The following is a 15,727-nucleotide window of genomic DNA, read 5'->3' on the forward strand; positions in this document are numbered from 1 at the left end:
AGTACTGCAACGATTAATCGATTAACTCGAGTAATTTGATTCACATAAAAGCTTCTAATCAAGTTTGGCTGCTTAGAGGATTCGTTTGAGTGACGATGTAATGGTTTGTTTTTAGTGTTGCATTTAGGTATATTGATTTGGGTAGATATACTGCCCTCTAGTAACAACAGTGAATAAGCCATAACTCGTCTAACATGGCTGAATCCAGCTGCTCCCTGTTAAGATCAACATAAGGTATGTTTTTGTTAGTACTAATATGTTTATGGATTCAGTATATATTTTAGTAGGATATTTAGCAGTTTTTTGTGGGAATCTGCACAATTTGTTGAGAGCATCGTAAAAACAAAAGTTAGCATTTTATAGCATTTAAGCTAGCAGACTTTTGCTATGCACGTTAGCCAATTGTTCTTTTGTTGCACTTAGATCCGCATTTTTTTTTTTTTTTTTTTTTAAATACTGCGTGAGGCTAAGCTCTGGTATTTTAATTCAGTTTTAAATGAAACTGCAACTCTGCATAGTTTGAAGAAACCCTTGGAGATTTTACACTCACATTTAATGCTCTTTTGAAAGTAAGCCTTTGTTTTACATCTCCTAAAATTGATGTGGCATCGCATTAAATGTTCCTAATCCAATTACTCGATTATTCGTACTAAGTAGTTGATAAATTAATTACTAAAATAATCGATAACTGCAGCCCTGCACACACTGCAGGAGGGTTCTTGGCCCACCCATCAGTCAGATTTATGGGCTGTTGCTGAAAAACACGTTTGAGCTCCCTCCAAGGTTTTCTATTGGGTTTAGGTCTGGAGACCGGCTAGGTCATGCTAGAACTAGGGGTGTGCCATCTTAGGCCCCCCACGATTCGATTTGATTACGATTCAGGGTGCTACGATTCGATTTTTGAACGATGATCACAGTATTGACAATGATCACTGTTATCACGATTATTGATGCATTGTACATTTCTAATTAATAAAGTAGACAACCAAATTTTTGTCCATCATTTATTTAAAATATCCTAATGATTCAACAGGAATGTTGGAAACATGCCCATTCAACAAAAAGCTGCCCTTAAGCTGCTTTTTTATTTATTTATTTTTACAACAAAGTGCAAAAATATTAACCATTTTAAAAGGGAGTACTTATTTCTCTCAACAATACAATAAAATTTACACAGGTGGAATGAATTCCACATTTTCTGGAAATAAAGTGTCTTTAGAAATAAGCCTTCTTTTAACCAAGATACTTTGCTTTCACAGATTTCTGTACTATTTCGCATGTTTGTAGTGTTACCGATGAACTTAATCATGGTTTTACACGTTCTGCATATGAAATAAATTAGCAAGGTACTAACTATTAACACCTCAAAAACAACAAAAATAAAGGCTAAACAGTATAAGAGGGTTTGTGTACTCACCTCTTATAGACGCACATGGTCTTAGCAACACACTCAGGACATTTTTCAATTGACATGGCTTGAAACTACAGCTGGAAATCTGAAAGACAAGGAGCAACGAACTCCTCTCCTCCTCTCGCTCTAAAAAATAACGTGCGCACAGAAGCGCGCCTGCCTGTCTCATACACAAATTTATTTTCCAGTCTTTTGAAAAAGAGTAAATCTCTCCCTCAGTTACAGGCAGCATCCATTATAACGTGCATGGTCCGTTAAAGGCGTCCGGGCGGCAGACGTGTCTTGAATTTCATTCCGCTACGAGCGCCTGTCATAAAGTTATGAGGGAAAATCATAGTTTTTGAGCCTTTATGAATCGTAATCTAATCGTCACGTGTCGAATCGCGATGCATGTAATAATTTTTTGGAACTCCTCTAGCTAGAACCTTGTTATGCTTCTTATGAAGCCACTCCTGGGTTTTCCTGGCTGTGTGCTCCAGGTCATTGTCATGTTGGAAGACCCAGGCATGACCCATCTTCAATGCTCTGACTGAAGGAAGGAGTTTGTTCCCCAAAATCTCACAATACAGGGCCCCAGTCATCCTCTCTTTAATACAGTGCACTCGTCCTGTCCGATGCGCAGAAAAACATCCCATAAGCATCATGCTACCACCCCTATGCTTCACAGTAGGGATGGTGTTCTTGAGATAGTACTCATCATTTTTCCAAACACTGTTAGTGGAATTATGACCAAAAAGTTGTATTCTACTCTCATGTGACCACAAAACTTGCTCCGATGACTCCTCTGTGTCATCCAAATGGTTATAGGCAAACTTAAAACAGGCCTTGACATGTGCTGGTTTCAGCAGGGGTACCTTCCGTGCCATGCATGATTTCAAACCATGACGCAGTAACATTGGAAAAGGTGGTCCCAGCTCTTTTAAGGTCATTCACCAACTCCTGTCATGTAGTTCTGGGCTTATTTAGTTTAGCATGTTTAGCTTCTTGTATTCTAATGATTGCTCCACCAGTGGACCTTCTGTCAGGTCTTTCAGGGTCAGAATTCTAGTTGATAGTCAGGTCTTTCAAATACTTATTTGCAGCTGTATTACTCAAGTAAATTGTTAAAAAATCATGCATTGTGATTCCTGGATTTTTCTTTCACAGTGGACATGCACCTACGATGAAAATTTCAGACTCCTTCATGATTTCTAACTGGGAGAACATTCAAAATAGCAGGGTGTTCAAATACTTATTTTCTCCACTGTATTGGCTAAATAAGAATAGTAATATTTACTTAAAGTAAATGGAATAATCTGACACATTAATCTGTTAACTAGTCTTTAACACTCAAAATGAAAATGATTTGACTAAAGAAAAATAATCTGATTAAGACATGATAAATTTGCAGTGCAGAAGCCTAAACTTCAAAACATACAGTTCATGCAGCATTCACAGACAAATAATAAAATAAGGACAATTATCTTGTGATAAGATGGCCTCGACAAATATCAAACTCAGTTCACCGGTTGTGACTTTATCGCTCTCGTGTCCCGAGATGATTCCGACTCAGTTGACTTCCCGGGCAACTTTAGCTTGTTTTTTATTTATGGCGCTCACGTGCGGGCGGCATGAGTGCGTTGGGAAAATGGCTTTGTCATACCTTCGAGCCAGCCGCTACCGAGACATCGCATTTAATCAGTCAAAGCCATCCATCAGAGTCGAGCGGACGCCATTTTTCAAACTTGGATAACAGGAAGGGGGCTCTAAAAGGCAATGAACAATTCAAGGGGGATTCGCATGATATCATGGAAGTTCATGAGAGGGATTAGCAGATAATGACGGCGATAGAGGTCCAATACATTGGGACTGGGAGCCTATTCCCCGAGTCGAAAGGATTGGAAGTCAATCGCTGTCAATGGCAGGGAATCCCCGATAAATAAATCAAGAACTAGTACCTCAAGGTTTTATAATCTTACTGATAAATTCAAAAAATTAAATAAGACTTTTTGTCAATAAAAACTTCAGCAGGGCCGAGAACGAAAAGTGGTATTTGGTATGTGGAAAGTTTGATTTCACCATGTGGCATTCGTTTGTATTTAAATTGTATTTTGGCATGTGGCATTCTTTTTGCCATTTGGCAAAATGTATTTTGGCATGTGGATTTTTTCTGCCATGTGGCATTTTTTGGGTGGCATGTGATGTTTTTTGGGTATGTACTTTGGCCTGTGGCCTTTTTTGCCATGTGGCAAAATGTATTTTGCCATGTGGTATTTTTTGGGGTATGCATTTTGGCATGTGGCATTTTTTTGCCATGTGGCAAAATGTATTTTGGCATGTGGCATTTTTTTGCCAAGTGGCAAAATGTATTTTGGCATGTGGCATTTTTTTGCCAAGTGGCAAAATGTATTTTGGCATGTGGCATTTTTTGGGGCATGTGGTATTTTTTTTGCCATGTGGCACAATGTATTTTGGCATGTAGCATTTTTTTGCCATGTGGCAAAATGTATTTTGGCATGTGGCATTTTTTTGCCATGTGGCAAAATGTATTTTGGCATGTGGCATTTTTTTGCCAAGTGGCAAAATGTATTTTGGCATGTGGCATTTTTTGGGGCATGTGGTATTTTTTTTGCCATGTGGCACAATGTATTTTGGCATGTAGCATTTTTTTGCCATGTGGCAAAATGTATTTTGGCATGTGGCTTTTTTTTGCCATGTGGCAAAATGTATTTTGGCATGTGGCTTTTTTTTTTGTCATGTGGCCTTTATTTGGGTATGTGGCAAAATGTATTATGGCATGTGGCATTTTTTTGGTATGTTGCAAAATGGATTTTGGCATGAGTCATTATATATTTTGGCATGTGGCATTGTTTTTTGCCATGTGGCAAAATGTATTTTGGCAGGTGGCTTTTTTTTTACCATGTGGCAAAATGTATTTTGGCATGTGGCATTTTTTGCCATGTGGCATTTTTTTACCATGTGGCAAAATGTGTTTTGGCATTTGGATTTTTTTTCCCATGTGGCTTTTTTTTGGGTATGTTGCAAATTTTATTTTGGCATGTGGCATAATGTATTTTGCCATGTGGCATAGTTTTTGCCCTGCGGCAAAATGTATTTTGGCATTTGGCATTTTTTTGCCATGTGGCAAAATGTATTTTGGCATGCAGCATTTTTTGCCATGTGGCATTTTTTTGCCATGTGGCAAAATGTATTTTGGCATGCAGCATTTTTTGCCATGTGGCATTTTTCTGGTATGTTGCAAAATGTATTTTGGCATGTGGCATTTTTTGGGGGGTACTGTATGTGGCAAAATGGATTTTGGCATGTGGCATTTTTTGTTTTTGGTATGTGGCAAAATGGATTTTAGAATGTAGCATTTTTTTAAGTATATAGCATTTTTGCATGCCAAGCACGTCCATGCCATTGACAGCTATGCAGGTCCAAATTTTCAATTCATTTTAAATGGCAGAAAAACATGTGTGGCTGTGATTTTTTACCATAAACTTACCATTAGAGCGCATTGACATTCAACTGGAACCCATTGACTGCTGTTAACGTCCAAATTTTTCATTCATTTTGAATGGCAGAGATACGTGTGGCTATGATTTTTTTACCATACACTTTACATTACAGCACATTGACATTCAACTGGCACCAAAATCTCTTTTTTTAAGGGTTATTTTTTTCAACTACAAAAAGTAGAATTTTTCTCCTGCCAATCCAAATGGATTGGACGCCAATTGCCAGTGAATTAGTCAAAGAACGTAATTACTTTAGTTAATACTGGCTTTGCAATCCAACTTTTTTTTCCCTTTTAAATTGTAAAAATTGACATTGTGTTGATTAAAAAACATTTTAAGAAACTATGCAAATTTGATTACAAATTAATGTATTGCCACTAAATTAAATGCTGGGATATATAGTCAAAATCATGTATTTTGGGCTGCATTGTTTTGTTTTTTGTTTTTTTTTCATAATATCGATGTTTCAGTGCCACCGATGACATTAGAAGTCAAAACGATTTAAACGGAGACGGCTGTCAGTGAATGATGACATTTCAGTACCGTTGACTGCAATAAACGTCCGATCCATTTGAACTGGGAGGATCGGGATGTTCATGTCATGTCGAAAAGGTGGCGTTTCCAGCAAGTGAGCTGGCTATGGCGGCCTCAGTCACAATTAAAGTTCAGAGTTCACTGCCGGCGGCGTTTGCATCAATTAGATAGCTCATTAAAGGCCATTAAAAACACTGATGTGCATCTAGTCCTAATGGCACTGAACAAGTACTGTACTGTGTAATCACCAAGCAATTACATCGCTAGGCTTGGCCACTTAAAACAAAACTTACAGTATGCTGTCTGGGAAAACCACTGGGCCCTTTTTTTTGTCATTATATAAATTTTAACTCTTGACTGCCATTTACGGCAGTAAATGTCCAATAGAGCTGCAGCGATTAATCAATTAACTCTAGTAATTCGACAGGAAAAAAAGCTTCGAATCAAATTTTGCTGCTTCGAGGATTCGATTGATTATAGTGTCGTTGTAATGGTTTATTTGAAAGTGCATTTAAGTTTTTATTGATTTGAGTGACACGGCTGGACACAGCCGCTCCCTGTTAAGACCAACATAAGGTATGTTTCTGTATGCGCCAATATGTTTGTTCATGTATTCGTTATATATTCTAGAAGTACTGTATATTTAGCAGTTTTTTGTGGGAATGTATTTTGAACGATTTGTTTAGAGAAACGTTAGTGGTACTTAGATCTGCATTAGGGGTGTGACAAAAATATCGAAATGGTGATATATTGTGATACTTTGTATCCCAAAAGGTTATCAATATGCTCCTGCCAAGAATCGAGATATTGTTTTGAAAAGGTGTGAAGAAAAAAAAATAACTAAAAAGGAACCAACAAGTTGCTACCAAAATTTTCCATCATAATAGTGTCTCAAGTAACTCTAAGGTTGCATTGACAGTTCACGACGCCCAATCCATTCAGACTGGGAACGTCTACTAGTGACAAACACATTCCAATTCATAGCAGAATGATGATAAAAAGCTTGTTTTTATTGTTCATTTGTCACACACATTTTTTATTGATTGACTGATTAACTTATCCATGTTATAATAAAGGAACTCTATACCAACAGCTAAATAGCCGCTTCGGTACTCCTGCACCTGGACAACTTGAATAAGACTAAATGATCTAATTAATAATGACACACTAGCAGCGTACTCAGGCCGCATCAATTCTTAATGTGAGGAATTTTCACATCTGTACCACGCATGTAAGGAGTTTCCCCTTTCATTATTGATTACCTCGCGTGACTGTCGACACAGTTAGCGTCTATTTGGCCCACGGCGGGAGCATCGTGCGCACAGATATAGCTAAATGACGTCTAAAAACAGAGCGTGCAAATACGGCGAGTCCATTAATAAGTCGGCAGGAGGTTTGAACGCGTTTGGAGAATTGTTGAAAAGGGAACAAGCGGCGGTCCGGCTGGCCGCCGCCGGGTTTCTCGACAGACCGACGTTTGCCCTTGCGTGTCACATTACGCCATCTTATCACGTCAAGGATAATTGGAAGTGTGGGAGGGAATACCAAGCGGGGATAGCGACCGCTCAAAACAAACGCAAATATTCACAGGCGACACCAGGGTCGCTGGATGTGGCTTCAAGGGCAAATATTTGACGGTGCTGCGGAAGGTGGATTACACGCTAAGAGCTTCATTCCTGTCATACGTGATTTGCGCATTTAAAATCATGTAGTAAGATGACAACAAAAAAAAGAGGTGCCTTGAGATAGGCGTAACATGCGTGTATCTCAGAAAACTCACGTTTTTGTAAAGAGCTATATAATTAAAATTGATTGATACATTATTAACTCATTTGCTCCCAAAAACGTATAGATACATTCTCTTTTTAATTGTGTCAGTGTCCCAAAGACGTATTTATACGTCTTTTACATTTTTTTTTTCGTGATTCAATTTAGCTCCAAAGCATAAAGCTGAAAATCCATTTTAAAGCAATAAAACTGGCCACTGGAGGGCAGTAGCACATTTGGTAAGACCCGCAACCCTATTCAATGGCAACGAACGGCCAAGCTGCAAAGCCGATGCGCAGGCGGAAGACGACCGAATGGATGCCAGGCAGCGGACGACCGAGCAGAACAACCGGTAGTACGCCCGGGATGCTAGGTGCTGGACGACCGAGCAGAACGACCGGGACCACTAGATGCCGTTGAGTAAGTGTTGCTCGCGAGCAGAGCCTGCAGAGACTCAAACAAAAAAAAATTCATCTTTTTGAGACAGGCAACGATGAGGGAAAAGTTTAACCGGCTGTCGCGGTCACAATAGCGTCATCTTTCAGTTAGTTATGTGTAAATAAATTGTTACTTTTCTATCTAAAGCTTTGTCTTGTTGTTTATGTTATTTTGTAAAAGGAAAACATTCAGAGGTTTGGGATGTTACAAAGCAAAAAATAGCTGTGTTAAAGTCAAACTTATGTTTGAAATGTATGCTTTCACAAAAAAGCTCAATTTCTCCGTTTTTTGCATCAGAAATTGGAAAATTGCTCAAACTAAGCTATTTTCAAATGCTGATTTCTAAAGAATGAAAAAAGATATGAACTCACTTTTTAATCTAATCTTTAATCTTTCTGTTGGTGGGTTCCATGTTTATATGGCAATAGAACAGAATTTTAAGCCCAAAGAACTGTTGTGTTTGATAGAACAATATGTCTATATGCTGCAAGAGCAGTTTCAGGGCGCTTTATGCCCCCGGACTATATTTAATTTTTCCGTTTTACCCTGGAGACCCACGTTTACAGACAGCATGCAACCGCTTTTGTTTCAACCTAGCCATAAAAAGTATTTATTATTCGAACTGTGTATCATTTTTGCTTAGAATCATTAATTGATGTGTAATAGTTTTTAAAAAATGACGAAAAAAAATTCTTCGCTCGCATATTTTAAACTTTTAAACAAATTACCTCACAATGAAAAAAATAGTGTCTTTAAACAGGTCACGGATATCTACCTCATAACTAGGAGTGGGAACCTCTTGGTACCTCACGATACTATACGATTTGCGAGACAAAGCGCGATACAACGATTATCTATACATTGGTCAGGAAATCAACCTAACATTCTACAAAACGACTAATAAACAGAAAAACAAGCTTCTATTGTGAAGTGGAATGAGTTTACCATTAGTAGACATCCAATCCATTTGAACTGGGAGGGTGTTCATTCGCTGCCATCTCTCCCACTTCAAACGGATTGAACGTCTATGGCCATCAGTGGCAGCAAATGCTAGGCAACGAGGTAATTATGGGGCATTTCAGATCATTACTTTATTGATTTTGAGTCACGTCCTGTTGATTTCGGGGCATTTTATGAGTCACTTCTTGTTGATTTTGGGTTACAGAACAGGAAGTGGCCCAGAAATCTCCAAAATGAATAGACAGCGACTCAAACGCAACAGGAAGAGACTTGTAAATGCACGAAAATGAACAGAAATTGACTTGTAAATGGCCTGAAAATCAGAAAGAGTGACTGTGAATGCTCTGGTTTCCAATGAATGTACGTCGAGCCATAGAGTTTACTGAGACACTATTATAGTTGAAGATTTTGATAGCAATTTGCTGGTTCCTTTTTTTTTTTTTTTTTTTTTTTTAAACATTGACACCTTTTTAAAACGATATCTCGATTCTTGGCAGGAGCATATCGATAACCTTCAGAGATACAAAGTATCACGATATATTATTATATTTCAATATTTTGTCACACTCCTACTCATAATTATCGCTTAATTGTATTTTTTTTTTTTGTTACTGTCGCATTTTTCCAGATATTTTAGATGATAATCGATCCAAACAAAGAAAAATTGAAAGCAAAAAAAAAATAAAAAGTTTAAAAAGGTAAATATTTGGAAAAGAAAATCTCAACCACTCCTTGATGTCTGCGATTTCTGAATTGCGACACTTGTTATATTACCATGTTTCACTCATAAAATCCCCCTGTGGCCATTCACAGCTGTGTCTTGACACTCGGTGAGACATGTTACGGTTTTCGACATACACGGAGATAATATCTCATTAAAATCATGGTGTCTTTAATTATAATAATAATAATAATAATAAATAATAACACATTTTATTTGTAGAGCGCTTTTACCAATGCTCAAAGACGCTTTACAGTAGGAACAGAAACAGCAAACAACGTGGACAGAACAAGACAAGAAAATAATTATAAGTTAAAAGCTAGTTTAAGAAGGTGAGTTTTTAACAGTTTTTTGAATGTGGGAAGGTCTGAACATGAACGAATGGGTTTTGGGAGTGAGTTCCAAAGGGAGGGGGCGGCAGCGGAGAAGGCTCTGTCCCCCCCTAGTTCGGTGTGTTCTTTGTTTGGGCGGTGCGAGGATGTTTCCATTAGAAGAGCGGAGGTGACGGGAAGGGGTGTGGGGACAGAGAAGGTCTGTGAGGTAGGGCGGGGCCAAGTTATTGAGTGCTTTGTAAGTGAGAAGGATGATTTTGAACTGAATTCTGTATGAAATAGGAAGCCAGTGCAGTTTGTAATTATGCGCTCTCGTGCTCTCACTTCGAGTTAGGGGTTTAGGGGTTACATTTTTTTATTTTTTATTTTTTAAATGTCCTCGGTTCAACATTTTTCATCACTCAGAAAATTGCAATTTTAAGCTTTCCAATGATGATTACACATGCATATAGAGCAATTTAGAAATTTTTTTTTTTTTTTTTTTTTGGCAATGCCATTGTATTTCAGGATTATTTTGTTACTTTTAGCCCATACAAATGTTTTTAAATTGTTTTCTATATTCATTTTATAATCCTTTATGTATGAAATTATTTCATTGAATTGTGCTGCATACAGCTAATAAAATATATTTTAGAAAACCAAAATGTAGTGTGCTGTTTACACAATTAACAAAATACATTTTTAAAAAATATTTAAATATTTAATATGGATCAAAAGAATTCAAATTTTTAAAAAAATAGCACAAATATTGCTATACCTATGTAGGCAACATACAGGGGCAGAACTTGGGGGGGGGGGGGGGGGGTGCAACTGCCCGGTTTGCGGGCGAAAAAGTAGGAGTGGTTGGACGATGGGAGGGTCAAATAGAAAGGTAACATGATGCGTGGAGCTGTAATATAGTGGTTTCAGTGTTAAAATATCTCTGCCAGCCACCGCTCAGCTCGACGGGCTCGCAAAAAAATTTCCACTAGCACTCCCTCCCCCGTGGGACGGTCCACTCAGAGGGGCCCGTTTATACTCCTCGCACCAGGACCCTGTTGACATTTGTTCCGCTACTGGCAAGCCATGTTCGTGGTTCGTTTGCTTTTAGACAGTTTTCGGTTTTTTTAATATTATATGTTTTTGTATTGATGAAATATTTTTCAAAGCAACCTGCATGATATTTTCCAGTTATTTTATACGTTACTCATCCATGTACATTAACATTTACAGCATTAAGCAGAATAGTTTAAATCAACAAAAATGGATCTTTATAAAAATACATAATGGTGATTGTAAAAACATTATAACTGTCAAAATGTACCTTAAAGATTTTAATTACACAAATTTATCTATAAAAATGAACATGTAAGAGTGTTTAAAACGAATGTCACATTATAACCAAATAAAAATTGAGCCATTTTAGATAGTTTTGAATCACTACAGATTTTCTTCCTTATTTGCCTCAAATGCAGCATGTCTTGTGAATGCAGCAATGAGCTGATCATGAACAAAGCATGATGGGTAAATGGAGGAAATGCAGTCACGGCTTCATGGATCAACACTGCCCCCTGTTGGCAAATTTTGGCTCATTTAATCAATTAATTCAGAGCCGGGGCAGACTCTAAACTAGTAAATATTACTATACGCATGTAATAACTGCACATCTTTAATTCTATGACTTCCAAAATGCATGCCGGTCATTCAGTGTGCCAACTTCAAAGTGTTATCGGCCCCCAAAGTGACTCCCTGAAATTTCCCTTGGGAGACTGACTTCTTTCATTTTAGTTTCTATCCAATTTCAACTTTAAAAAAAAAAAAAAAAAAAAAAAAACAATCATAAAAGATGCTAATCAGATGACGTATTCTCCGGAGAGCCCATTTGTGCATTGTCCACGCCGTATTATGAACATTATCATCTGTTCTCATTGTCTACTGAGAGGAAATTAATTAGGACTTTGGAGTGTTTGAAAATAACCCAGCGAGAGGAGTTCACGGGGCCTTTTGGGGCTAATCGACGTTGGTAGCTCTGCACAGGAAGTGACCCACATCTCCTGCGTGCTGGCTGAGCAAGAATAAAAATAAAAGATGGATGGAGGAGAACAAAAAGAGCTTGACTGGATGGAAATTAGGCAGAGATTCTAGGTTAACTCAATGGCTGCCATTGACGGTGGTCGAGATCCGATCTATTGGGACTAAGTTCATCTTCAGAGTAATTTTCTATAGTTGTTTTAATTTTTCTTCATTATTATTTTATTGTCGGATTTTCACATTTTTAGCTGTTCGCTAGGGCTGAACGATATTGGGAAAAGAATATTTTGGGGATTTGCGATATACAGTGGTACCTCTGTCTACATACAAATTTAATTCGTTCCAGGACCTGGTTTGTATGTCGAGATGATCGTATGGCGAGCAGTATTTTCCCATAAGAATACATTATAATTTGATATATTTGTTCCATAGCCCAAAAACCTACGCCAAATCCTTAATAAATACTGTATCATAGACTCACTATCAGTTGACGGGATATGGGGCTCAGGGCCAATCCATAGGGGGGCAATTTTCACAAACTTAAAATTCAAATATTTTCAAAACCAAAGCCACTGGCGACCTAAAACCAAAACTGGCACCTCACTTAAGTGTATATGAGTCTCCATGAGCAGCGACATTAAATTAAAGTTGTTCCCTCATAAATTCCCAATCAATAATTTTTTATACAAGTATAACAAAACTTAAAATGGCTATAACACTCTTAAATTTTACGCTAGATGCACAAAAAAAAATCACCTATATTTTCAGGATCAATAGCAATATCTAACATTGTATAAGTTTTTGCCCATAATAGCAACCTTTTTTTTTAGTTTTCAACCGCTGATAAATCACCCAATTTTCACATCAGAAACTTAATACTTGAGTAAAGCATGCAGAATCGTCTTAATTTTACTCAACAAAAGCAAAATCTGCCTTTTTCTATATACAACCACAACTTATTTAGATTCAATTCCGATGTTACTATTGCCTCAGCACTGAGGCACGTCTTGCCGGCTATCTGGCCCTCATCATTTTTGGATTGAAAAGTTACATAATATACGTAAAAGGCGAATTTGTTTTGGTATGGATGCAGAAATGTCTAAATTACTACTTTTTTGCCAGATAAAAAATGGGCAGTTGGCCGAAAATCACCTGATCATTTGAATGTAAACTTACACAACTGTGTATGGATACACAATGGTGGGCATCACAGAACAAAGAGCTTTACTGTATAAGTTGAAAAATCTTGTAAATAAATGCGTACATCCCTGAATTTCTATAGATATGAACACAGAATAATTTAGATCAGGGGTCCCCAAACTTTTTCCTGTGAGGGCCACATAAATTTTCCCTTCTCTGATGAGGGGCCGGGGTCAGTTTGTAACAGAAAAAGTGTGACGATTAGAGGAGTGCCTAAATGTAAAAATGTATTGTTTATCAGAAAGCCACAATCAAATAACCCTTTTTGGATTCTTCACGGAACAAAAGTAGATAAAATAAAAATAATAATATAATAATAAAAACATTATTAATTAAATACATAATAACCAAATAACCCTTTATGAGTTCTTCACAGAAAAGGCCAAGAAATAACACTATTGAGGGGGGGGGGATTAAAATGCTCTCTGGTATTGTTCAGGGGGCCGGACCAAATGTGGAGACGGGCCGTATTCGGCCCGCGGGCCAAAGCTTGGGGACCCTGATCTAGATTCTTGGCTACAGGGCAAAAAAAAAAAAAAAAACGGCAGTTATCATTCATTTTACATAAATATTTCGAGCTAAAATTACACAATTGCGTAAATCCAACGTGGCGGCCATCACAAAACAAAGAGCTTTTTAGGTGGAAAATTTTTGTACATAAATGCCTACATCCCCGAATTTCTCTACATATGAACATAGAAAAGTCTAGATTCTTGGTTAAAAGCAAAAAAAAACAGGCAGTTGTCATTAATTTTACGTAAAAATTTTTTCCACGCATTTTTTTCACGTTTCAAAGTGCATGCATGTGGCTATTTTACACAAACATTACCTTGAAACCTCGACTAAATCTCTCGAGACACTCCTGCCTGCTTGGAAGTCAAATTTTTGTCCTTTTTCCACCTAAATCCGGCGTGTGAACACAGTGTGTGTTTGAGTTGATCACAGTGAAAACGAAATGCTCTGCCTGGGTCGGCCCCCAACGGGAAGGCGTGGCGCAATGTTTGTGGGAGCTGCCTTGTCAACTGAGGGTGAAGTCTACAACTGTAGGTACAATTAAATCCAAATAAATTACAAAAACACATCATAATTAAAATAATAATGATGCGAATCCCGTTCTAGTATGGCGGTTGTGTTTTGCATGCTGCTCCTCAACGCACCTTGTGACTGACGAGAACGTGAGAGAGTTATGGCAGAGTTTTTACGTTCTCTTTCCATGTTATGTTGTTATTCTGAAATAAATAATTATAAACTTTACAACTTCCTCGCCGATATTACAATAACTATAATAATGATAGTCGTCCGCGAGATCGTAGACATATCCCGGCCGGGTTGTCGAGCCAGTTCACTGACATCCACACTACGCTCATATTTTTTCTACCATTTCCTTCTTAATTTAAATGGTAAGCCTCACCTTTTTCCACCACCTGCACTAACCTTTTTGAGACCCATGTTGGTATCTCTCACAAGAAAATCCGCCTTGTGTCCGTCTCGCGGGAAAACAATGACATTGCTACTGTCATTAATCGTCATATTTCGAGCATGTCGTCATATGTCGAGTCCAATGACGAATCAAAATTTCACGTCGGATGTCGAAAAGATCAAATGTAGAATGTACCACTGTATTGCGATATTATAACTCGCCGAATTTTCAACAGATTACTTGAATAGCTCTGTTTGAGAAGACTTTGGTTGACTGACCATGATTGCATTATATTAATACCATTTAATCCAGGCTAAGAGAGTTCATCTGTAAATGATAAAGATTGCTGTATATAAGTGCAGGCCTACTGTACTTTTCAAAATCTATTTATTTTTTTATTAATACTATTTTTCTGTACTAATGCATTCATTATATGCTTTATGTATATTTGTTAATGTAAATTCAGGATTCAAAGACAATGTGATCATTCAATGCCAACTATCAAAGTTGAAATGGATTGGAAATCTGTCGTTGGTAATGGCAGTGAATGAGTAAATCAAGACATTATTACTCAAATATTTTTGATCATTCATATTTCTAAATACAAGTGCATAGCGGAGATCATAAATTAGATTAAAACATGATTTAACAAGAAAACAAACGAATTACAGCTTGTAAGTGCACATGTTGTCCACACGATGGCACTTTTGCCTCACATTCATGCTTCCCCCCTTCAAAAGGCCCACAAAATAAGACAACTTTGGGTCCACTTTCCGAAGCTAACACACCATTAAAAGCACAAAAAGAACCTTTATAATACAAAAAAAAAAAAAAAAAACAAAAAAAAAAAAAGATAAGAACTGGAACTTTTTTTTTTTTTTTTTTTTTTTGGGGGGGGGGGGGTTGACATGTCGAACGTCTGAACGGTGGCTTCATTCAAAATGGCAGCTAAATAAAACATTTCAGAATTGCGTTTGTTAGCAAAATAAGGATTAATTCGGCAAAATACACAGTTCCTCGGGTACTAGGAGACATACACCAAGTTTAACTTAACTCACCTTTTATTCAGAGATGTTTTGGGAGTTTTGAGAGATGAGATGCTATTCAGTAGCTAACAGCTACTTTCTCTGGTGATTACTGCCAAATCGCTGGTGGGCGGAGCTTCACATTCACACCTGTTGCTCATCAGCGGGGCATTCAGGTGCAACAAAATGCATTATTATTCTTTCCCGTACAAATTTGTTTTGTTACGACATCATTTAGCATACATAAACACTTCTACATAAAAAGGATACATATATGCATATTTCTCATTTAGCAATACAGTAAAAACATAATTAAGAAAATGCGTACAGTAAATAGCAAAATTTAATTACATTTAAAATTAAAATAATCGTGAAAATGTCAAGGGAGAAATACATTTTTAAACGATAA

At 37.4% G+C, this 15,727-nt stretch overlaps 1 protein-coding gene across 2 annotated transcripts in view; it reads right to left on the minus strand.

Moving 5' to 3' along the window:
- The window catches only part of nrg3b (neuregulin 3b), a 652,113-nt gene extending 636,636 nt beyond the window's left edge, over window positions 1–15,477 (minus strand). For both annotated transcript variants that reach the window (XM_057825278.1, XM_057825276.1), the window contains exon 1: window positions 15,352–15,477. The gene's annotated coding sequence lies outside the window, so the exon portion shown is untranslated. The remainder of the gene's footprint in view (window positions 1–15,351) is intronic.
- Between the last annotated feature and the right edge of the window lie 250 nt (window positions 15,478–15,727).

Source organism: Corythoichthys intestinalis, chromosome 21 (assembly GCF_030265065.1).
Source record: "Corythoichthys intestinalis isolate RoL2023-P3 chromosome 21, ASM3026506v1, whole genome shotgun sequence".
NCBI lineage: Eukaryota > Metazoa > Chordata > Actinopteri > Syngnathiformes > Syngnathidae > Corythoichthys > Corythoichthys intestinalis.